This window comes from Apodemus sylvaticus, chromosome 13 (genome assembly GCF_947179515.1).
Source record: "Apodemus sylvaticus chromosome 13, mApoSyl1.1, whole genome shotgun sequence".
In the NCBI taxonomy this organism is placed as follows: Eukaryota; Metazoa; Chordata; class Mammalia; order Rodentia; family Muridae; genus Apodemus; species Apodemus sylvaticus.
This window is the reverse complement of record NC_067484.1, coordinates 21,903,107-21,927,600: the sequence shown is the minus strand read 5'-3', so window position 1 is coordinate 21,927,600 and position 24,494 is coordinate 21,903,107. Positions and strand designations below refer to the sequence as shown.

The 24,494-nt window shown below is 43.7% G+C and overlaps 1 protein-coding gene and 1 pseudogene across 3 annotated transcripts in view; one reads left to right on the top strand and one right to left on the bottom strand.

The window, feature by feature from the left end:
* Dym (dymeclin) overlaps positions 1-24,494 on the top strand; it is a 262,686-nt gene that overhangs the window by 128,194 nt on the left and 109,998 nt on the right. The gene's annotated exons all lie outside the window — the stretch shown is intronic.
* Positions 15,646-16,163, bottom strand: LOC127664095 (ATP synthase subunit d, mitochondrial-like; annotated as a pseudogene).

The window sequence follows — 24,494 nt, the reverse complement described above, 5'->3', positions numbered from 1 at the left end:
AGCAGCCCACACTCCCTAAGCCATCTCTCCAGACCCTGTTGGTTGGTTGGTTGGTTGGTTGGTTGGTTGGTTGGTTGGTTTAAAATGGTCTGGTTTTATTCCTCATTTTCCTTACCGTATTTAGCCACTCAAAATTCTGTAGTGGTCCATCCTCCTGTCTTTTGTGATTTACTCTTAGTATTTATAACAGGTTTTTAATCTCCAGTATTACAATAAATAGATCCTAATAGTAGATTTATTTTTTAATTTTTATGTGTCTGAATGTTTTAGCTGCTTACTGTGTACATGTCTGGTGCCTCTATGGGCCCAAAGATGGTGTCTAAGCCCCAGGGACTGGAGTCACAGGTAGTTACAAGCCACCATGTAAATCCTGGGACTAAAACGCTATCTTCTGGAAGAGCATCAGTGTGCTCTGAAGGGTTGAACCATCCCTCAAGCCCCTAAAAATAGACATTTGCAATCATCTGATGATGATAGCAAATGTTAGTTTTCTCATTACTATGTTTGAGTTGCTGTAACAAAACACCATCAAGTGGATACTTTATAAACAACAGAATGTCTTTCTCATACTTTTGGGTTCTGGGAAGGCCAGGGCCAAGGGGAAAGTAGATTCATTGTCTTGTGGGGAACACAATTCATTGACGTTCTCTTGTCTTCCTGGGTTTTAGATAGCTTTTTTTCCTCTGTGCCCTTACATACAAAGAAACCGTTCTCAAGACTCTTAAAAGGATTTTAATCTTGTTTATGAGGCTGTACTCTAATGACTTAATCTAATTCCAGTTACTTTCCAAAGACACAGCTTCTTAACGCTGTTTCTGTGGCCATTAGGATTTCAGTCTACACACTTCAAGGGACCTAAGGAAATCAGAACACCCACCCCCGTCCTAGTTATGGCTGCGGCTGCTTTGATGAAACACCATAACAAAAACAAGTTCATGGAGAAAGGGTTTATTTGGTTCAGTCCAAATAAACTACATCAAAGTCCATCACTGGAAGAGGTCAGAATAGGAACTCAAAAAGGGCAGGAACCTCAGGGCAGGAGCTGATGCAGAGGCCATAGAGGGAGACTGCTTACTGGCTTGCTCCTCATGGCTTGCTCAGCCTGCTTCCTTATAGAATGAGCCCAGCGATGGTCCCGCTCACAATGGACGGGGGCCTCCCCATCAATCACTTATTAAGAGAGTGCCCTCTGCCTACAGCCAGATCTTAGGGACAAATTTGTTTCCGTCGAGGTTCTCTCCTCCCAGATGACTGTAGCTTGTTTCAAGATGATAAACTACCCTACTCCATCTTTCCCACTTTCTGGAATGACCACAGCTGCTCCCCCTTCAGAATAGTAACAGGGACGTATATCTCTAGGCAGCCGTTTCTTCTTTTTCTCCTTCTCAAGACATCATCCAGTGTCTGACTGACCATACACGAGTCTTCTCAGGTTCACTTCAAACTGCAAAATGGAAACCTAACTCTTTCCTGGTCTTTCTTGACCATGTTTTCTCATTCCTGTCTCAGTAAAATAAATGACAGTACCTTTCATGTAATCCAGAAACCCAGGACTTGGTTCTTTTCCTTTGCTGACCGTGTCCAATTCATTACCAAGCCTTGACAATAAGCATGTCTCAAATCCATCTATTCTCTGCCATCCGTGGCCTCAGCCTCCCCCTCCCCCTGTGGACATTCCTGGGTCTGCTGTGAATTCTCCCTCTGCAGTCCACATGCAGACTGATCACTTCATGAAACTGACTCATCTACTTAGTGAATTAGTTATTTCTGGCTGTCAGATCAGTTCCTCGGTTATAATATTGAGCACTTAATTTCAAAGGTATAATCCCCCAACAACACTGCTTAGTTGGATAGCTGGGATTGCTGCTTAATTTTGTCTTTTAATATTCAATATTTAATTTTCAGAAACAGATACTGATTCCTTTCTTACCTCTAAAAGAAACCAATATATTTTCATTTGGGATTTCCCATGTTTGTCTCATCTTATTATGAATCCTAAGATTTTTATGTGTAGCCGGGTGGTGGCGACACACGCCTGTAGTCCCAGCACTCTGGGAGGCAGAGGCAGGTGGATTTCTGAGTTTGAGGCCAGCCTGATCTACAGAGTGAGTTCCAGGACAGCCGGGGCTATACAGAGAAACCCTGTCTTCAAAAAACCAAATCCAAAAAACAAAAACAACAAAAAAAAGATTTTTATGTGTAATATATATATACTTCAATTACTTGATAAGTAACCATTCATATTTTCATGCTTGGCTTTAACTGTTGGAAGACAACTCTATTGTCTCTTGTGGTGGTTTGGCAGAACCCCAGTCTCCTATGGTAGTTTTTTTTCCTTTGTTTTTACATTAGTAGGACGTCTCAGGCACATGTATGGACAGTACATGTAAAATGTGTATGCACATGTAAAAACAGTCTTCCATGGAATGTTTTCTTGTTTTGTTTTTTTGTTTTTGTGAAAGTAATAGTAAATGGTGATAAGGATCTCATTTTGTATGAAGAGAAACCACAGCACACTTAGATGTTATGATTAGAAGCTATACTAGAATAGAAACGTATCTATTATTTATTTTCGTGTCTTCCCCAGTTGCTTTGACAAGGATTTCTAATCCTCTGTGGAGTAGCAATGCTGAGACTGGGCGTTCTTCCTTTCGCTAGACGTGGGCTCTCCTCTGAGTGTATCGTTTGTAGTGTTGGTGGACACCCCATTCCCACCAAACTCCTGACCTGCAAGAGTTCCATCTTAAGAGAGCCTTTTTGATATCTTTTCCACGTGTCATAAACCGCATGCATCTGTCCCTCCACTCTTGCGTGTGATGTAGCTTGTTTATTGGTTGCATATGCGCAGCCATCCTTGCATTCCAGAGATTTATCACGATGGTTATCACTTTAGGATACTGTGAAATTTCACTGTTAGGGTTTTATTGGGGATTTTTGCAGCTGTTCATCAAGAACATTGGCATGTAAATTTCTTTTCTCATAATGTCTGTCAAAATATATGTGTTAGTGGATGTGTTAAGCCTTCTCGAAGGAAGGGGGAGAGAGGAGATAGGAAAGGAAGAGGGGAAGAAAGGGGGGAAACGGTGAAAGGAGACAAAATGGCCTGAGTCTATGTCGAACCTGCCTTGGTAACATTGTTTTCCTGTAATGTTCTTTAAACATGCAAGCAAGTAAGAAAATAACTGCAGAAATGTCCGTGAAAACATGTTGCAATTTTATTGTCAAAGCACAGTAAAATACATTACTAGGAGACTTCACTTGGGAGTTCTCTTCAAACTTTTCTTTTTTGTCTATTTTTTTTGGCATGGTTTGCAGACTTGAATGTTGTTCCAGGACAGAACATTTTAGAAATGCAAGATATCAAGTAGCATGTCAGAACTGTGCATTACATAATCTGGGCCATGTTTGTGTAAGACGGCACGAGGAGACTTCTTGTTGTGAGAGGGTTTCATGAGCAGTGGGGCCTGACTTCTTTATGGGCTGACTCCGGTCCACATTCACTTATTTCCCACGCTGGAGTCTTCTGGCTTCCAACACTTATATAGAGGTCAGAATGACATGTCGTGGCTCTAGATATAAACTCTGTAATCTGGACTGCCTGGCACTCAGCATGTGGGAGATACTAGTTCTGTTTTCCTTTTTTAATTAAAAATTACATTCATACATGAAATTGGATTCATAAAACATTGCAAAAATTGTACAAATAATTTCCATTCATATTTCCCCAAATTTTTACACACATTAACATCTAACCACTGTTTTTCATCATTGTGTGTATCTCTTATTTTGAAATGTTTGATATAACAAAAAGCCCACCCACAAAACATGAATCCATTCTGTTGGCTGGCTGTTCCAGAGCAAGGGGCCGCCCTGCAGTAAGGTTGGTGACGATGCCTTGCCCGGTGACGAGCATCTGGAGAAACTGATTCCCCTTTCCCTGCAGGTGTCAGTTGCCAATAGCTTCTTAGTGAGGGGTGGGACTTTGTACCCATTTCCTGTTTTCCATGCTGGCATTTTGCCTGGGTTGAACCTGTACAGGTCTTTTGCATGATGTATATGTTTCTTTAAAATGACGACATTCTCAAAATAAGAAATTTAACACTTCCAAACCTGGTAGCCCACACTTTAATTCCAAGACTTGGGAGTCAGAGGCAGGCAGATCTCTGCGAGTTTAGGGAAGCCTGATCTGCATAGTGAGTTCTGGGATTGCAGGGCTGAGTGGAGAGACTCTGTCTCAAAAAACAGAAGGATGGAGGGAAGGAAGGAGGGAGGGAGGGAGGAAGGGACGGAAGGAAGGTAGGCAGGCATGCAGGTAAAAAGAAATTTAACACAAATTTCAAAAATATATATTGTTCTATATGTATATGCTAGTATTTAATTTTTTTATTTGCTCACTGATTCTTTCTCAAAACAAAACAACAAAAAAACCCAAACCATATATTTTTTTTTTGAGAGGAGCTGGAGAGATGACTCAGTGGTTCAGAGCATTTACTCATCTTGCAGAAGGCCTGGGTTTGAGTCCCAGTACCCACTGATTGCTTACAACCATCTGCAACTCTAGTTCCAGGGGACCTAATACCCTCTTCTGACTGCAGGAGCCTCATACACACACATGGGTACACACACATACATGCAGACAGAACACTCATACAGCATACATACATATTCATACAATGTAAATAGATAGATAGATACATAGATAGATAGATAGATAGATAGATAGATAGATAGATAGATAGATCTAAATTTAAAAAAAATTCTCGGACTGGAGATATGGCTCAGTGGTTAAGAGCACTGAGCTCAACTCCTAGCAACCACATGGTGGCTCACAACCATCTGTAATAGGGTCTGATGCCCTCTTCTGGTGTGTGTCAAGACAGCGACAGTGTACTCATATAAATAAAATAAGTAAATTTTTTAAAAAATATATTAAAAGCCGGGCAGTGGTGGCACATGTCTTTAATCCCAGCACTTGGGAGGCAGAGGCAGGCAGATTTCTGAGTTTAAGGCCAGCCTGGTCTAAAGAGTGAGTTCCAGGACAGCCAAGGGCTACACAGAGAAACCCTGTCTTGAAAAACCACCAAATATATATATTTTAAGAAATTCTCCTTGCCCCCACAGTATGGGATCTAGCACCAGAGTCATGTGCTAGAGTTACCAGGCCTCTGTTTTGTTCTTTAATCAGAAACAGCCCCTTAGTGTTTGTCTCTTATAGCTCTCAAAATTAAAGAATACTGAAGCATTTGGATTTGTGTGTTCCCTCAGGACCAGATTTGGCTATACTATGGTCCTTGCAAAGACACATGATATTTGCTTGTCCTGACCTTGGTGGTAATGTTGGCTGCTAACACTTCCTTAAAATGACAGCAAGTTATATTTAATAAGCAAATTTTTATATTTTCTTGAGTCTTGGAATTCTTCATAAGATCCTATACTACTTCAGGCAGCTTCTAGACTATCTTATCTTGGATGTATTAGCATCTTGAGAGTTTTGGCAGCGTTTTCTTGTTATCTAACTGTTTACTTTCCTCTGATAATGTAGCCGCAGGGCTCCTTATTTTGCCCCACCCTCTCTTCATAGCCAGCACAGTCGCACTTGTACACAGTCGCACAGCTACACACATGTAGAAGTTTGGTATACAGCATAGTTACACACAAGTAGAAGGCTAGTACATAATTCTTCATACATAGTATTTGCCTGCCTGTTGATGGTGAGTTTCTTATTAATGGATGAGTGGTTTGTTTTTTAAATTTGTTGTTTTCAAACCTTTCCATTTATTAGTTTTATTTGGGGTTTGATACACTTTAAAGAAATGTGTTACCCACTTGGTAACTTATATACTTGGGTGTAGTTTTTAAAGATGTTTCTCAAAGCCTTAATCTAGGTGTCTTAATTCATCATTTTGTTTGTGTTGTCAGATCTGTTTTGTCTGTGTGCATGTCTGTGTGGCATGTGCATGTCTGCGTGGCATGTGCAGAGCCCAGAAGAGAGCATCAGATCCTTGGAACTGGAGTAACAGACAGGTGTGAGCTGTCACTGGGTGCTGGGAATTGAACCAGGAGCCTGTGGGAGAATAGTCAGGCTCTTAACCACTGAGCGGTCTCTCCAGCCCCTAAACTTTGCTGTGCTTTATGGGCCTACAATGTGCCACCAGGGAAATTGCTCTGACAGTAATAGTTTTTATTATTCCTCGTCTTTTGTTGTTATATTACCTCAAACGATTATAGAACTTTAAAGTATTTACTTTTCTCATTTTGATTTTGGGGGGGGGGTCCTATATTATTTATAGAGCACGGATTTTGGGGGGGGGATTTGGTTTTTTTGTTGTTGTTGTTGGTGGTGGTGGTGGTTTTTTGTTTTGTTTTGTTTTGTTTTTGGAGACAGGGTTTCTCTGTATAGCCCTGGCTGTCCTGGAACTCACTCTGTAGACCAGGCTGGCCTCGAACTCAGAAATCCGCCTGCCTCTGCCTCCCAGAGTGCTGGGATTACAGGTGTGCACCACCACCAACCAGTGGCCACACTAGACCTGGGCTTTCTGAGAGTCCTGAGTCCCAGTGCCTTGTCACCTTTGTCTTTCATGTTGTAATGTTGTCATTCTCAGAACTGCACTTGTGCCACTGTGAAGAGGAGCTGTCTCCTGTTTCCCCTTACTCTACCAAGGTCGATCTTTTTTGGCTCATTAATAACACTGTAATATGTTGAGACTTTACTTTTTTTAAAAGAGATTTTTAGGATTACAGTAAAATTGAACCGAATATATAGAGGATTCCCTTATACCTCCTGTCCTCTTCTAGCTTCCCTGCTGTCTACATGATATTCCAGAGTGGAGCACTTGATCAGCACATGAACCTGCACTGACACACACCAAAGCCTGCATAGGGTTGGGCCTATTTGGATTTGGGCAGATGTGTGAGGAACAGTGTTCATGATGAATTCTTGCTGCTTTGCTTTGTCAAGGCTCTCTAGAGCCCCTCATAACTTGATCTTTTTGTAGACTGTGGTTGCCCTTCCTAGAAGTTCATCTACCTGAAACCGTAGCATATACTTACAAATTAGCTTTTTTCTAGTAACGTACACTTGGGTTCTCCTGTGCCTTTACAGTAGCCCCTTTCTATCTAGCACCGAGTTGCCTGTGGAGAGATACCTTATGACTGCAAGTGCTGGAAGTGTGCATGTGCACACTTCTGTATGTGTATGTCCTCTCGGTGCCCACGATGGGTGGTGCTGTAAGAGACTGCTCCTCTGCTGTCTGAATCAGCTGTGCCATTGTGGAGTCCTTCACGCAGAGTGAGAGTCCTGCTGCCCTCTGTCGGCACCCGCGTGCAGTGTCTGTGGTTGGATTGCAGCTGCTCTACTAAATCTGTAGCGCTACCTGGTCTCAACTCAACTCCTGTAACACTGTGCAGTATAGAGTGCTGCCTGGGCACCCATTTGCCATCTGGATATATCTGTAGTGAGGTGTTCATTTTTGCTGTACTTGTTGGTTTCTTGTTCATGCTCTTTTAATGACAGCTCCACCCACCAACCCATCCTAGAACCATGTAGTGAAGATACACAGAAAGCCTTGAGGATAGAAAGGATGATTTGTTTTTTCAAAGAAAAATGTCTTTTCTCTGTTTCTCTCCTTTTGCCTTTGTCTTTCAGTTATACCTGCCGCCACTTGCGGAGATATGTTTATGTGTTGGACAGATTGTATTCCCCCCGCCCTCCCTGTTCCGCACGTCAGCGTTGCTTCTCGGCCCCCAGTGACAATGGAGAGGAGCTCTTGTCTCTCACTTGCTCTCACATTCTCAGATCCTATGCCTCCAGGTTATTAACCTCTGCTGTGCATTACTGCATGCTGCATGTCCTGTGGCCTGGTAATTGCATGCTTTAGTGGAACACATATGAATTGGTAAAGGTGAAATGCTATATTTAAGATACTACCAAGTAATCAATCCTGCAATGGCTTGCATTTGTTGCCTTATAAATGTTGTCTTGAGAACTTTATGTTCCTGGGAGAGGAGGCAGCTTTTCACCAACATAGACACTTGTGTACACTCTGAATTCTGTTCACTTCCAGGTCTTTTCTTTGACTTGAATTTGTTGCAGTATTTTGATGTGTGTCTGAGCTGTGTGCTGCAGGTGCTCTGACAGAAAGAGTCCTTTTCTTGGTGTGCAGCAACCTAGAGCCCACTGCCGGACTCCACCCTGCTCTTACAGATGTCCTCAGTTGAGCGGCCTTGACTCTCTAGGATGGTAGAAATGATTCCTTTACACTCTATGGTTATTACTCATTTACTACAGAGAAGTTAAAAAGCCAGGTTGCACCAAATTTTAGGCAAGTGCAAATTAAACAGAGAGATGGCAGCTGTGTGAAGGCACAGGCGGAGCATCTCACCTGTTGGCAAGGATGAGCAGCTGCTGATGGCTGAGCATCGTACCAAAATCGAAGGCAGTGCAACATGGCTGCGGGTGTTTTTTAGCACACATTTCCTGTAAGTCAGAAATGACTTGTGCCTCTATACTGTAGCTGGAGAAGATGATTTAAGGCAATGTCTTCACTGCCAAGTGTTTTAAAAGGAGAAGGAAAAACTCCATGACAACCTTAAACACAAAATGGAAAACATCTGAATCGCACTTGACCTTTGCAGCTGAAGGAACATCAGAAACTTTGAACTGTACATGATGTCTAAGTGGAAGCACTCTATTAGGAAAGGAAAACTGTGTGGCTCTAGTTGGCTGATTTTTGTAGTAAAGGGCTTACAGACATAGTATGCTATGGGCACTTTGGTGGGAGGAGTGAAAGCAAAATAAAAGCAGCTCTTCAATTTCTAATAAGAATTTACAAGCAAGTCAGGTGTGATTGAAGTGCTCAGGGACTGCAGTCATAGACTCCAAAGTTTGGGACTAGACAGCTAGCTACACTATGAGAGCCAATCTCCAAAGCAGAAAGAATTTACCAAACCCAAAGTCACGGGCTTGGTAAGTGATGATATTTGGAGGGTTTGGAGACAGAGCTTGTCTGATTGTGCAGAATGGGGAGAACTGCTGTCGATCATTGAACCCCAAGTTGTTCCTACTGACTAGTAAGTACATCATTTGGCAGGGCTTCCCGCAAAACTGAAGAGATGGGGGAGATGATAGTAAGAAAGAGACAGCCCTTAGATGATGGCTCTGTGATTATAGTAGCCGGGATATTTGTAGGGCAGGTTAACAAGCTGGCAACTCAGGCAGCCTTGTGTTCTAATTTCACAGGCAGGTGCTTCTTGTAGTCTGGAAGCAGAACTCTTTCTTCCTTGAGAGACATAGCGATTGGCTGGATGAACCTTGTTCACATTGTAGACAAACTACTTTCTTGAAGTCAGCAGATCTTATGTGTCCAGCATATCTACAAATACCTTCATGGCAGCATCTAGTGTTTAAACAAACAAACCCCTTAGCCAAGCTGAACTTAAAAGTAACCATCATACTATATTCTGGTTTTCTTTGCACGTGCTGAATCTGCCCTATCACCCTTCAAGCCCTCTGAAGCGAATGTTTGATCTTACTTGTTGTTGTTGTTGTCGTCGTCTTTATCCACCCTACAGTTTATAGCACCTCGCACATTGCTAACCCTCACTAACATCACTGGCAGCAGTGTCCTACCCTCTGCCATCTGTGAACTGGGTACTTGCCGCTCAGTTACACATCCTGCCCTGCTGGAGCAGAGAGAAGTGCAGGGTCAGCTGAGAAGGCAGACGAAAGAAGGGGAAGGGAGGATCATCGCCCAAGGAAGATCCGGAGGGAAGGCTCTGTGTCTATGTCCACTTCCTTCACTCCACCCCTGCCCCTTGCTGACCTCTCTGTCCCGCACACGATTTGCTTTCTTCTCATGTAAGGTTTAAGATGTCAGCCTTTAAAGGGTATTTTGATTCCTCTACAAAGCCTCCCCGAGGCTGATGCGGGCTTTCATTCGTCTGTAATGAACTGCCAGGCCTGGCCTGCCTAGGTTGGTACTTGAGGAAACACTGTGGGCCGGAACGATTTCTAGTGTTTTGAAACATGTTTTGACTGTTCTCCAAGAGTTTCCACCTCCTTGTCTCATTTCTGGACTGGTTACCAAATGTACAGCCCTGGGCCTCTGGGCCTGCCAGGCCCTGCCAGTGTGATGGCTAGGGGCATGGAGTTCAGGCCTCTCCTCTGCACCAGCTCTCAGCCCTAGCCCCGTCCTGCAATGTAGAGTAGTGCAGAGGAGACTGTTCCACGTAGGGCAGACCTGAGGATGAGGTGCATGTGAAAGAGAAGATTCTGGTCACCCTGTCATGCCATGCTAATTTGCAAGTGACTTACATCCTGTATCTGCAGTAACACATGCTCAAACATAGCGTAGCGCCAGCGGTAGAGGCCTTCATTCAACAGTGTCACTGTACTAAAGGACAGACAGAGCCGAAGTCTGAATAGAGCAGTCACAGACACTCACAGAACCAAGTGGCGCTGGCTTACAGAGTGCTTCCTGTATAGTTTAGTTCCTAGAGAGCATAAGCGCATGCGTTTCAGGAGGAGGTTAACACAGTGAAGGATATACTTCTGGGAGCACTGATGGAGCACAAGCATGACACTGACGCCTCTTCCCAGTGTCAGAGTTCTGTGAACTCAGAGGGAACACCTGGACTGCCCCTCAGGGAGGAGGGAGGGCTCTGCTGCTGGGGTTAGAAAGATGCTAAGCAGCCGGGCAGTGGTGGCGAACGCCTGTAATCCCAGCACTCTGGGAGGCAGAGGCAGGCGGATTTCTGAGTTCGAGGCCAGCCTGGTCTACAGAGTAAGTTCCAGGACAGCCAGGGCTACACAGAGAAACCCTGTCTTGAAAAAGCTAAATCCAAAAAAGAAAAAAGAAAGATGCTAAGCCTGCCTGCCAGTGATTCCCACCAGTCCTAGCTCTGTGCTTGAGAGAGCGCACGTATGTTTCTCCTCTCTCTTCATATCGGACGCCTTTGGGGTTCCAAAGCCATGCATCCTGCCTCAGTCTCCCCCTGCTCACACACTGACGGTACTTTAAGTATCTTCTACTAGAGGGATTTTGTTGAGTCTCCTTACCTTCCTGGGCAGTGTCTGTTTGATAGCACTCATAGAACTTGGTAGCCAAGACCAAATTCAGTATTTCAGTTGTGTTTTACTATTTGGTCTTTATTTATGTACTTATAATTTCTTGTCAAACTTTTGCAAATAAGAATGATTTGGTTTATATACAATTCTCAGATCCTTTCCATGAAAACATCTTTCTCAATAAGTATATTTGTCTGATTGTAATTGTGGGGTCTTAGATCATATAAATATTCTTACTTAATGTGAGGTGGCAGCATCTTTTTAGGAGGAGGACATAGTTCACTAAGCTTTGTGTCTCCCATGTCTGGAAACTCCTCCACTGCCAACCCCAGAAACCTTTGGATCACTATTCAAGCTCCCAGCCTTAGATTTCACTTGTGTCAAAACCAGATTTAGAATTTTTAGTAACTGAGAATTTGAATTCATTGCTAGTAACTACACAAAGTTAACTACATATGTATGTATGTATGTATGTATGTATCATACATATATATGTGTGTATGTATCTAGTAAAACATATAATTGTTTAATATTGCTTCATTTGAGGCAGAGACACTGAGTAATCAAGGGTGCTGTATGTTGAGATATTTTGTTAATAAGGACAATTTATTTTGAGTTATTGTTAATTTTTGTGGTGCTTGATTCTAGGGTGCTGTGAATGAAACAGGAATGTTAAAAATAATTTCTTTTGTGACTTTGGCTTATAAATATGGGGTTCCCATTAAGCATGTTAACCAAGGTGGCATTGAATTCTGTCCTCAGGTAGTTAGTACTTGGCCATGAGCAGTGTGCCTGAACTTCTGGGAGTCATAGAACTCTTCTAGAATCTATCAGAAATTATGGATGTCATGTCACAAGGCAAGAAAAAAAAATCACCTCTGGATGTAGGGGTTTTTTAAAATGGGGCTGATGTAGTTTTAAAATTTTGTGTATAGATAGAAAACAGAGCCCCTACCCCCAGCACTAGATTAGATTAGAAATTAGCAGCTTACTTATCACACAAAAGCCTGAGCAGGTGTGACAGCTGTGCCCCATAAACGCTTCACACAGAGTCCTCCTGCTGTGTCCCCTAGAATCTCAGCCTTATCTAGAGTCTGGATAGCTTACTGTACAGTGTGCACACCAACGGTAGGAGATGGAAGGAAATGGCCCTCAGGTGGAAATTGCTGTTTTAAGGTAATCTCACGTTTGTCTGAGCAGAGGTTAGTCACAAGTAGCCAACCTGCACGAACAACTTGAAATGGAGCCTTTAGCAAGTGGCCATGTGCTGGGGCTAGAAAGAAGAAACTGTTCTGGGGCTCCACACCCCCACTGCTGCCCACTGCTGAGGAGAGTAACTGGCGCTTCTGCAGCACTTCCGCAGCTATCCGTGTTGGGTAGTCCAAGACTAAGCAGCCACAGAGCGTCATTCCCAAGATGGAAAGACAAGGCGCAATTGTTGGTTAAAAAGCCTCTGCTTTGTGCTGTTTCTTAAATGGAAAGCAAAAAGGAAAAAGGAGGTGCCGTCTGAAATGCCCTCGGGCACAAGGTTTAAAGGTGGATGGACGGTAAGGCTTCCTTAGGGAGGCCCAGAGAGCTAAGGAGGCCACTTTGGAGAGCACGTGACTGTCCTGGGGCCGTGAACACTGTCTTATCTCAGAGCAGTTTTACATATAGGGCTCTGGATTTCTGTTGTTTTTTTTTTTTTTTTTTGAGACGGGTCTCTCCTCTAACTCACTGTGTAGCTTCAATCCTCCTGCCTCAGCCACCTTTATACCCTGCCCAGGGGTGACTGTATTGTATGCAGGTAAGCATAGTATAATTTGAAGTATAATGCTCTCAGGTTTAAAATGGTTGGTTTGTTCGCCCATTGGGTGTCCTTTTATACTATGATTTAAAAAAGTCACACCTGGTGCCTTTATTTTTTTCTTTCAAAAGTCTACAACTTCATCCAGAATCTAAGACAGTTTCTAAATGAGTTTCCTTTAAATGAGCTTTTAAGAGTTGCTAGACCAATCTTGTCATAGTACACCCCTCACAAAGTCTGTAATGTATGAATATTTGAAGCCATAGCAATAATTTTTCATGCATCTGATACTGTCTTAATAATTCTGCTGTGGCCATGTGCCTTATTGATTTCTGTGCCACTTTTGTGGTATGAAATGAAATGTCTCATCCCACTTAAACCATGATGGTTTCCTTTTGAATTACATCCTCAGTACTTGATCTTGTCGTCAGGCTTCTGTGCCCTGAGATGTTGTGCTCAGTCGTACGGATTTGCCGCTTGTACTCTGTGTACCATAAATCAATACCAGACAAGTCAATCCAGATTAGAAAATACAATTAAGCCGTTAATTGTTAGGAATCATCTAACAGGGTGCCGCGCCGCTGGAGGGCCGTCCCACCCTCTTCTCTAGGCTCCCACACCTTTTGCCATTTCTTTTCAAGGCTTTTTGTTGTAAATGTTAGAATTGCTTAAGATCTCTCTTAAGATGCTCTCACCTTTACTTCCCTCACCCCTGCTCCCACTAGACCACCTTGTCGTGCTGTTTGAGATAGTGTCTGAGTCTGGTGTAGGCCAGGCTGGCATCACAGAACCTCACTCTCTAGCCAAGGAGTCCTTTGGCTGTCACCTTCTGAGTGCTGGGCCAGGTTTATGCAGGGGTGGACACTGAATCCAGGTTTCTCCAATGTTAGCAAGTGCTTTACCAACTGAGCTTCAGCCCCAGTCTCAATAGACTGTTCTTGGGGGCAAGAGGGGGTGTGATGTGCACACACATCCCTTGTGTGATGGGGCTGAATTTGGGTGTTGCATGCGCCAGGTGAGTGCTGTTTTGCTTACCCGGACTTGTCTGTGTTTAGTCACTGATCTCAAGCACCGACTGTGAGAGTTGGCTACTTGATAGATGTCTTGTATTTGCTGAGAATGAACGATTTTAGGTTCCTGGAAGAGTTGATTAGTTTTCTAATCACCTCTTCCTCAAAGATTATCTTGTCTAGTTATGAAAAGGTAGCTGTCCTATTACATCACTGTGACATCTTTAGGGTGCCACTCAGGATCAGTGGATGATGGGAGAATATCTCTGTGTGTGTCTGTATGAGAGGAGAGAGAGAGAGGGAGAGAGGGAGAGAGAGAGAGAGAGAGAGAGAGAGAGAGAGAGAGAGAGAGAGAGAGATTTTAAAAGATAAAGAAAAGCCACATGATGGGTGGGGGAGGTCTTAATACGTAAGTTGCAGAATTTTTTCCAGGAAAAAAATTGTACAAATTGTCCACTTATTAAATATCTGGTAAGTTGGTAAGCCATGGCCGTGGAGGTGAAGTCAACACACTTTGGGAATTCCTTCTAAAAACTTGTGCTCTGTAGCTTCAGGAAGCAAAAGAACACAGAAAGAGAATTACCTTAAATCAACTTTGTCTCATTAAATTAAACATAACACTAAGAAATAATTTCCAAACAGGATCACCCTAACAAGCTGTATACCTTGTCTTTTTAGTTTCTTTTTAGTTTCTCTGCTGCAGCAAGGCACTGTGACCAGAGCAACTTAGGGAGGAAAGGGTTTACTCGGGCTTACACTTCCACATCGCTGTTTATCATCAAAGGAAGTCAGGGCAGGAACTCACACAGGACAGGAGCCTGGAGGCAGGAGCTGGTGCAGAGGCCCTGGAGGAGTGCTGCTTACTGGATTGCTCCCTACCTTGTTCAATCTGCCCTCCCCCATCAATCACTAATTAAAATATGCTGCCAGGCTTGTGTAGAGCCTGATCTTATGGAGGCGTTTTCTCAGTTGAGGCTCTTTTCTCTTAGTTAACGCCAGTTTGTGTCAAGTTGACAGTTACCTGTGTAGTAAGATATAAAACATACCAGTGTACACATTAAAAACTTTGTAAAATTAATTTGTGTGTGTGTGTGTGCGCTCATGCACACACATGTAGAGGCCTGAGGAAGACATTGGGTGTCTTCCGTCACTTCCCATCCCCTTTAGACTGGCCTCTCACTAAACCTGAAGCTCATGCTTTGGCTAGGTTGGCTGGCCAGGGAGATCCTGGCGCTGCCTCTCTCCTCCTCCCGTGCTCAGCCTTACCCGGATCTCTTTTTCTTTTTCTTTTTAAATGTGATTGCTGGGGATTCAAGCTCAGACCCACATGCTTGCATAGCACTCACTCTTCCCCACTAGCCACCTCCCCAGATCCAGATAGAAAGACAAAGCTCACACTGTGCCCAGTTAGACGTGTTTAGAAAAGTATTTTCCTTACAAGAAGGTCGGCAGATTTTTGTGAACACCTCACATAATGGCTCAACATAAATGTTCTAATAGCCCATCTTGGTTATGTTAAAAAACAAAACAACAACAACAACAAAAGACAACAAGCTTTACTATATACAGGTGATCATCCAAAGCGAAAATTTTGGATTTAAGTTCATTGTTAAAATATAGCAAAGGGTGCCTATTAATGATATACATCCTTATACCATGGAAAGAATGCTGTCCCATAATGTTATCCTAGCATTTATGACCCCAGGGAACAGAATTAAGGAAGGGCATGAAATTTCCATTTGCCTTTTTTTTTTGTACTATGTAAATGTTTTATTTCATGTCAGTCAGGGCTCCCTCCTGGGCTGCTGATTCTCGATGGGCTAGTGAGGCCAGTACAGGTACTTCTTCTTGTCTAGCTTGGTTTCTGGGAAGATCTCATTCAAGTCATCAGTGGTCATCTGGTCAAAGGGAATTATGTTCTTCATTTTCTCTAGTTGCTTCTCAGACTCCTGGATACTGAGCTGATATCCAGACACAAACTCAGTACCGTTTTTTCATCTCCTCCTCCTCCTCCTCCTCCTCCTCCTCCTCCTCCTCCTTGTCCACCAGGGCTATGTATCCTCAGGCACAGGAATCTCCAGGGCATTATACTTCTTTTCAAAATCATCCTCCAAGCCAGCCTTTGCTACATTGGCCATGTAGGAAGCTTAGCTGGTGGTTTCTCAGACAGACCAGCCAATCTGGTGTGGAAGGTCTCATTCCAGGACTTTAGGGTGTTTCCAATTGTCTTCTGGTTTGGGGGTATGATCTCCACAAAAGATACACAATCAATAGATTTTAGAGCAAGTTTATGCCCAGCCATCTTGGGATACTTCGTTGACCCCCAGCGGAGCAATGTCTCTCCATTTGCTTTTTATCCACCAACTGCTTCTTAGGTCAAGGAGACACCATAGCCACAGTTGATGTGTTCTATGGGTCTGTAGGTGTGGCCAGAGTTCCTGAACACTTTCTCATGCAATTTAGACTGTATATACAGAGGATTGGAGTACACACAAAACTCCGCGTGTTGGAGACTTTCCCTGCAGCTGCCATTTGCAGGGACTGCCATGTGCACATTCAGACATGCAGACTTGCACAACTGCTTATTAGAGAAATATTCTTGGTTACTGAATGTCTCACAGAGTTAAACATACAGGCTTTGCCATATATGGAAGAAAAGTAATTCCACCCACTTGCCATGCCTTGGCATGTCATGATGCCAGCCCTTCACATTTATTTGACTTCCCGAGCTTAAATAGACAGTGATGTAAATCAGCAGTTAAAGCTTCACCTACCAGCCCTTGGTGACTAAGCCATCGCGTGCGCGCGCGGCTGAGGTAGAAAGGAGAGCCACTTCAGTGCCTGCACAGTGGAAGTCACATTCAGTCTAACCCCGGCCCTCTGACTTACAGCGACAAGATTATTTATTTCTGGGCTACAAAAGATGAGGAAGACGAGAGAATCCAAGAAGTTAGGATGGCTGGGCAGAGATTCGATAGCTGGCAGTAAAATTGCAGGCTTCCCAGAGTCCCTGTTCTGATCAGACTTCCATCTTCCTGACTGTGTCAGCATTGTAAAGATGAGTGTGTCTCACTACGCATGTACTCCATGATCCTCAGCAGACAGCTTCCAAGTTCAGGGTTTTGAGCTGGGTGAGGTGCTACATGCCTTCAATCCCAGCACTCTGCAAGCAGAGGTAGGTGGATCCCTCCGTGTTCAAGGCCAGCCTGGTCCCAGGCAGCTAGGACTACATGGTGAAACCCTGTTTGGGAAAATAAAAAGAAATGTAAATATTTCAGCTACATTACGTTTTTCACTGTTTCCTGTTTGAGCTGAGATAGGAATTGGAGAATGATGTGAAGGCATGTTTCCATGCGTGCTCTTAGCTTGGTCTTAAACTGGAAGGCATCTGCTTATCACAAAAGCTGTTTATAAGAGCTAGCTCATATGCACTCACTAATAAGTGGATATTAACCTAGAAAACTGGAATACCCAAAACATAATCCACACATCAAATGAGGTACAAGAAGAAAGGAGGAGTGGCCCCTGGTTCTGGAAAGACTCAGTGAAACAGTATTCAGCAAAACCAGAACAGGGAAGTGGGAAGGGGTGGATGGGAGGACAGGGGAAGAGAAGGGGGCTTACGGGACTTTCGGGGAGTGGGGGGGCTAGAAAAGGGGAAATCATTTGAAATGTAAATAAATTATATCGAATAATAAAAAAAAAAAAAAGAGCTAGCTCATTAGAAATTAGTTTTAAATAAACCTTAGTTGTACCATGTGTAAAAATGTGGATTTTTAAAGGCTGCACATGATAGTGTGTCCATGCGCCATGTCCTCATTGGTAATAACTGGTATTTCCTGATCTCTCCAACAAATGTGATTCTAATTAACACTTACTGCTTTAGTTTTCAACATAGCTCTCTGAGACGTTACCTTATATTCCTGTTTTATGGGTAAGGCACAGATATACAGAGTGATCATAGAAATTGCCACAAGTGGAAGAAGCACCTGTAGAGTTGGAGCACTCTGACTCCAGAGGCTTTTCTGCCTTTGTCCTGTGTTGTCCTGGCTCTTATGCTTTTCACAGGAGTCTGAGGCAATGAAGTAACTTCTCTGTAGCAGCCTAGAGCCAGGCGCCTCCTCTCCGGCTTTTCACAGGAGTCTGAGGCAATGAAGTAACTTCTCTGTAGCAGCCTAGAGCCAGGCGCCTCCTCTCCGACTTTTCACAGGAGTCTGAGGCAATGAAGTAACTTCTCTGTAGAGTCCTAGAGCCAGGTGCCTCCTCTCTTTGCTCAGCTCAGCTCCTTACACTGGACTGGAGACTTGGCCTGGGGGCACCAAGTCTGCCTTTAACTCTTGGTAGAAGCTTGAATTATGTTGGTTCTCACAGAAGTAGAGTGAGTGGCTGTGAGACGCTCCCATTCTCTGTCTCCGGCCCAGAGTTGCTCTCTCTTCCAGCACTGGCTTTTTGTTTGGGGTTCAGCCTATCGCTCCCCACCCCCGTCGGCCACTGTGCTGGCATTGAAACCAGAGCCTCACACATGTTAGGAATTGCTCCACCACTGAACCGCATCCTAGGCCCTCTCAGATGTTTTAACCAGATCTTATAAAATAAGCATTTATATAGACTTCCATGGTAGCCCAAAGGATAAGTCCTACTTTTACCTACTACTAGGAGGAAAAATCAGCAGTCAGCAACCGAACATGATTTAGGATGGTGACTGACAGGTCTGGTTTCCTTGTCAGTCCCCTGTTTGGTGACTGAGTGACTTTAAGGAAGCAGGCAGACGTGGCTCTCCTGAGGATTTGCTGGTGTCTTTAATGATCCCTGAAGGTCCATTCTGTACCGAGAGCAATGACATAGGCTTGAGATGTTTATTTACAATGATTCTTGATGCCCTTCCCTCTGATCCTTTACCTTCTAGTTTGCATGTGTTTTCAAGTAGTGTATACTAAAGACCAAAGGACATGCAAACCCTCACTCTTGCCCTCCTTGGCACTCAAGGTGTGCTCTGCAGCCTCGCACTCAGTGGTCAGAGCCCTGGAGTCTGGGCAGAGAGCAGTGTGTGCCTTGCATGTGTGGCCCCCTTCAGCCTCACATGGTCTCCTTCAGTTTTAATCTCCTCAGATCACGTTTGGAGGGCATTGCTGGAGCTACAATGATGCTTAGTGTCATTTCTGCAAAATGTTAGATAGTAAGAGAAAGATGAGTTTATTAATCTAGAACCTGAATAAAAATTCAATTTTTAAAAAAAAGAAAAGAAAAGCAGGTCTGGGGAGGACTCACTGTAGTTTAGCTAATTGTACCAAAGCTCCTGGAGTGTTTCCTTATGATCCATAAGTCATCTAGTCAGAGATCGTCACTACATGAAATGCTCACTGCTATAGCGCAGGGCCTTCTCCTGTTCTGTCGCTCTCTGCTAGCCACTTTCACATCCTAACCAGCACTGTGGTACTGAACATACAGTACAGGCCGTAGAGACAATGTGTTATGACCGCGTTGAAGAGGAGAATTCCCATCTTCCTTAGCTTTAAAATAGTCTTTCTGAAGAGTCACTTTCTGTGCCTGGCACCAGGCAGCAAATGCAAGAGTTACTTAGCTACCAGATTTTGTGTAACTCTTATGTGGCTGTTGGAAGAATCAGCAGTATTTCCCATTGTGGTGGCTGTTTAGAGAGATCTTACTTCCTACTTGGCTTCTGCTGTCCCTCCCTCTTGTGAATGCAACACTGAGAAGAAGGGTCTGTCTGTCCATCATGTCTGGATCCGTGAAGACCCTGTGCTCTCCCTGAGCCGCTCCATGGACAGTCTGCAGTCCGGCCACGGGCCTCGGCTACCAGTTTCTAGCAGGGCCTCACACCGACCTGTGCCCTTTGTGCTGTCCCGTCTTGGACTCCTGCTGCTCTGCCTGTCCACCTGCTAGTCAGGTGTTATTTCTAGGCTTAGCTCATTGTTTCAGAGAAAGTACAGGTCATTTGGTTTTTAATATGCTTTGAAGCAAGATTATGAAAACAGTCTGTTACTAAAGCTTTTTTGATATCCTATGTTATTTAGAAGTTTGCAAAGAATCTAAACATAGACAAAAAAACAGGCATCTTTACCCATGATTCTAAAAAATAAAAAACAAGGTCTTACTATATATTCCCAGTTGGCCTGGAATCCCAGTGTAGACTAAGGTGGCCTTGAACTCTGGAAGGTCTGCCTGCCTTGTGGGATTATGGTGTGTGCTGCCGTACCAAGCTTGCCCCAATTCTTCTGAGCAGACAGATCTTAGAGGCTTACCCCCATTTCTGTTGTCTGTGTCATACTTCCTCCAGACAACGCATGCCAACTCTGCCACACCATCTTACTGTTGGGCTAAAGAGACAAAATTGACTGGACCAGACAGGACCCACTCCTGGATGGGGAACTTGTACATCCTGCCTTTTCTACTTGGTACTTTATGTGAGAACCACTCGAAGAAGCTTTCATTTTCAATTCCTTCTACAGTCAAAAAAATGATGGTAGCCTCGTTCTGTGGCAGTGAGAACGCTATCCCAGAGAGCAAGACGAGCTCTTCCGCCATTGCTTACCTCTGTCCTGTTTAGTGTGTTTGTATCCTGAGGGGAAATCCATTGACATACGAAGACACTGCTTTTCTTGTATCAGGACATATGCTTCCTGGGGTCGTGTAATTTGCCTTCAAGATGAAAAGTGATCATCAAGTAGGCTTTGCAGTCAAATGACCTTGTTCCCTTAGAGTACATGGAAGTGTGTCATGGTCCCCAGAACCAAAGACATAAAATCCACCTTCCCCATATATGCCCCACACATGTGTGTAATGGCTTTGTGGGTAGTTGTCATGCAGCCTTTCATAACCTGGTTATCAAAGGATAACCTGGTTATTGTCTGAGGTTGTCCAGGTAGGAAAACTTTCTCCTGATACCCTGTATTTATAGAAATACAATTATTTCCCAGAAGTGTAATTACATCCCAGCCTACTGATCTCGGGTTTTATTTTAGTTTGCTTGGTTGGTTGGGTTTTTTCTTTTTCAAATATTTGAAGAATGTTTTTCATTTTTTAGATGTATTATTTCATTAAAAATATCTTTATCTAAAAAAAAAAAATATCTTTCTCTGCTGGGCAGTGGTGGTGCACGCCTTTAATCCCAGCACTTAGGAGGCAGAGGCAGGCGGATTTCTGAGTTCGAGGACAGCCTGGTCTACAGAGTGAGTTCCAGGACAGCCAGGGCTACACAGACCCTGTCTCGAAAAACCAAATATATATATATATATATATATATATATATATATATATCTTTCAGAAGTTTTCCTATTTCAGGAAGACAAGGCAGGAAAAATTCCACAACTTTGAGGCTAACCTGGCCTAGGTAGTGAGTTCTAGGCTCATGCTATATAGCAAAGTCCTTCACTACAAAATAACTAACTTTCCAGTGGGAATGCTGAGGCTTTGGTCCATCCTTCCAGAAGGTGGTTCTTGATGCAGCGCTCTGACTTCCTGTCATCACCTGACTGTCCCAGCCTCCCTCTGCAGAGCATCTGTCCTGACTGTCACTGAGCTTAGACACAGAGGTGGTTTTCAGAGTTGAACAGATGTCGTGACGTGAGCAGGGTGACACCAGGACTCTACTTCACCAACCCCCATGACACTCAGTGACTCCCTCTGAGTGCCGTTAGTGAGTGTGATCTGTCCTCTGACAATCGAGTGACCACCTGTGTGGCTTTGTCTCTCTGTCCTCTTGGGCAGTATTTGGGTTTCTGACTTTTACAAGATCCCTCTGCAGTTGTTTAATAGATAAAGATGGAGCTGAAAGCTTGATTCTCTGTCAAATTCTGTGGAGAACTTCAGGGACTGACATTCACTCTGGCATGAGATATGGTGAGACACAGCAGTGAGTTAAAGTATTTCAGATTTGAGCCTTAAAGAATTTGAGTGAACGGTTCCGTTCATTAATAGGACATGTGCAGAGACGGTTGTTCTCAGGTAGGCTGCTGACTAGTGTGGCTTTTGAACAGCGATTGGAAGACCTGCCCTGGAGGACTAGTAAGTTTGTTCCAAGCGTGGGGTAGTATAAAAGAAAATACAGGCAAGAGTGGGTGAGAGACACAAAGGGTTCACTTAGGAGAAAAGAGCAGGGAATGGGACAGGATGTGGGAAGAACTGAGATCAGACGTGGGGATAGAAGAGTCTGGAGCCATTTGAAATGGAGAAAGGGCTGTGCTTCAGATATTGAGAGCCAAACCAGAGAGGCGCGGTGGGCGCCCTGCCCCCAGAGAGAATACGGACAGTTTCATACACCTCGCTGTTTAATAAGAAAGTCTGTAGGAGAGCAAAGGGGGAGGAGTAATAGAAATGAGCATAAGAGTGTAAGCGGAGACAGGTCGGATCTGCACGTGAGACTGTCCTCGCTGCAGCAGGACACGTGGCTCCCCCCTCCTAAATACTTGCACGTCATTAATGAAGCACAAAGATAAGAGAATAGTAACGTCCTTGGTATGGGAAGTGATACATTGTACTGAGGGTACAGCTGCGTGCCGTTGGAGCACGTGCTGGTATGCACTGGAGCCTGGTCTAACCCTAAAACAGTGCAAATAGGTAAGTATCAGTGGTCCACCAGGTGTGCAGGCTAGCCACTGGTGCTGCAGGGCAGAAGTTGGTGTCTCTGTGGTGGTGTGCACTTCAATGTCAGGTCAGGTTACTAGCATGCACGCTAGTTCTGCCACTGGGAGGCCAGCGGTAGTTAGCAGTTCAGTATCTGTCACTAGTCAACCTTCATTGCATGTAAGGAAACCAAGTCTCAGATAAGTGGCATGCCCCAGTCCACAGGGCTCAGAGGTACGAAGAGCCAGTGTATGGCTTCTAGTGTGCCCTTATAACATAAGTAATAAACTTGTTTTTAGGTTTAATTTAATTTAAAACCATTAGTGTCTATAAGTATGTTTGCTCTGTGAGCGCGCGCGCACACACACACACACGCACGGTGTTATTTAATTGTACATGGTAAAACTTCACATTCATTTGCCAGTTCACCCTGAATGTATATCTGTCTGCCTGTCTGTGTGTCTGACTATCTATCTCTATATTTCATCCATCCATCCATCATCTCCCTCCCTCTGTCTCAACTTTTTTAATTGTGTGTGTATGAGTGTTTTGCCTGTGTGTACTTACCGTGCACCACTTAAGTGCCTGGTATCCATGGAGGTCAGAAGAAGGATCCCCTGGAACTGGAGTTATAGAAGATTGTGAACCACCATGTGGGTGCTGGGAACTGAGGCCAGGTTCTCAGTAACAACAAGTGCTCTTAACTGCTAGCCCATGTCTTCAAGGCTCCATTCCAAATGTCTCAAAGCCAATGTACTTGTCTGGGCTTTTTTTTTTTTTTTTTTAAAGCAACTTCACATAAAGCAGAGTCACCTGGGAAGGGGGAGCCCTAATTGAGGGATTGCCACCATCATGTAGACAAGTCTCTGGGGCACTTTCTTAATTAATGATGATGTCAGAGAGCCCAGCCCTTTAGAGATGGTGAGGCGGGGGCCCTGGGCAGCCATGGAGGGTAAGCCAGTAAGCCATTCCCCCGGGGCCCTCGTCTCTGCTCCTGCTTGAGTTCCTGCCCTGACTCAGGATGGGCTGGGGTTGGAACATGTAAACCAAATAAAGCTTTTTCTCCTCAAGCTGCTTTTTGTCCTCGTGTTTATCCCGGTAGTAGGAGGGAAACTGGAAGAGCCTGCACTGCTGTGGGCCACCCTTCCTTTCTGGAAGTTGCCATTTGCTGTTTCCTGGTAAGTAACTGAGAAGATGCTTCTTTCAACTCTGTTCTCAGACTTAAATGTTTCCCCCAGAAGTATCAGCTAATCACCTCCAGATTCAGAATGAACACAGAATTTAAACTTCATGTTGAATAAAAATGGTGCATGATTGAGATAACAATTTATCTTTCATTGAGAAACAAATGTTTCTTCCTCACAAAGATAGACTTGTATATTCTAGCTGAATAAATATTTACTTTTAGTCTGAACATACTAGATTTTGTAATCCCAGACAGTTTGTGTCTGTCTAAATAGTCTTCTTATCAGACTAACAATAAGCTACGAATTTTCCAAAAACAGACTACTTGACAAATAATTAAGTATATTACATAAAAGCAGCTTGGGATCAAATATTATGTAACTATACTATTGGCTCATGAAACTCTATGGTGTAGCGCATGATACTTACTCTACTGAAAATAAAGATTAGCTCTCTCCACTCTAGTAATAAACGTGGAATTAAAACAGCTTTATGCTTGGTATCTTTTGCCCAAAGCTTTCATTTTCCTAAGAGAAAATGGGTATTAGGACCGGGAGAGAATGTCATTTGCTGTTAATGTCTCTCAATGGAGGATGAACAAAGCAACAAGCAGTTGGACTCAGAGGATGGAGTAGAGATGTTCCTTACCTTTTCTCTGAAACAAGGACAGAAATGTGTACATTGTAGACTACTCTTTTTTATATAAAGTTGTGTTTATTATGTATGTGTGTGGGGCACACACATGCCATGGCACATGTATGGAAACCTGACGATAATATGTGAGATGAGAGTCAGTTCTGTCCTTCTACCATGTGGATTCTGAGGATCAAATTCAAAGATTTGGTGGTGATACCTTTCCCCAGTG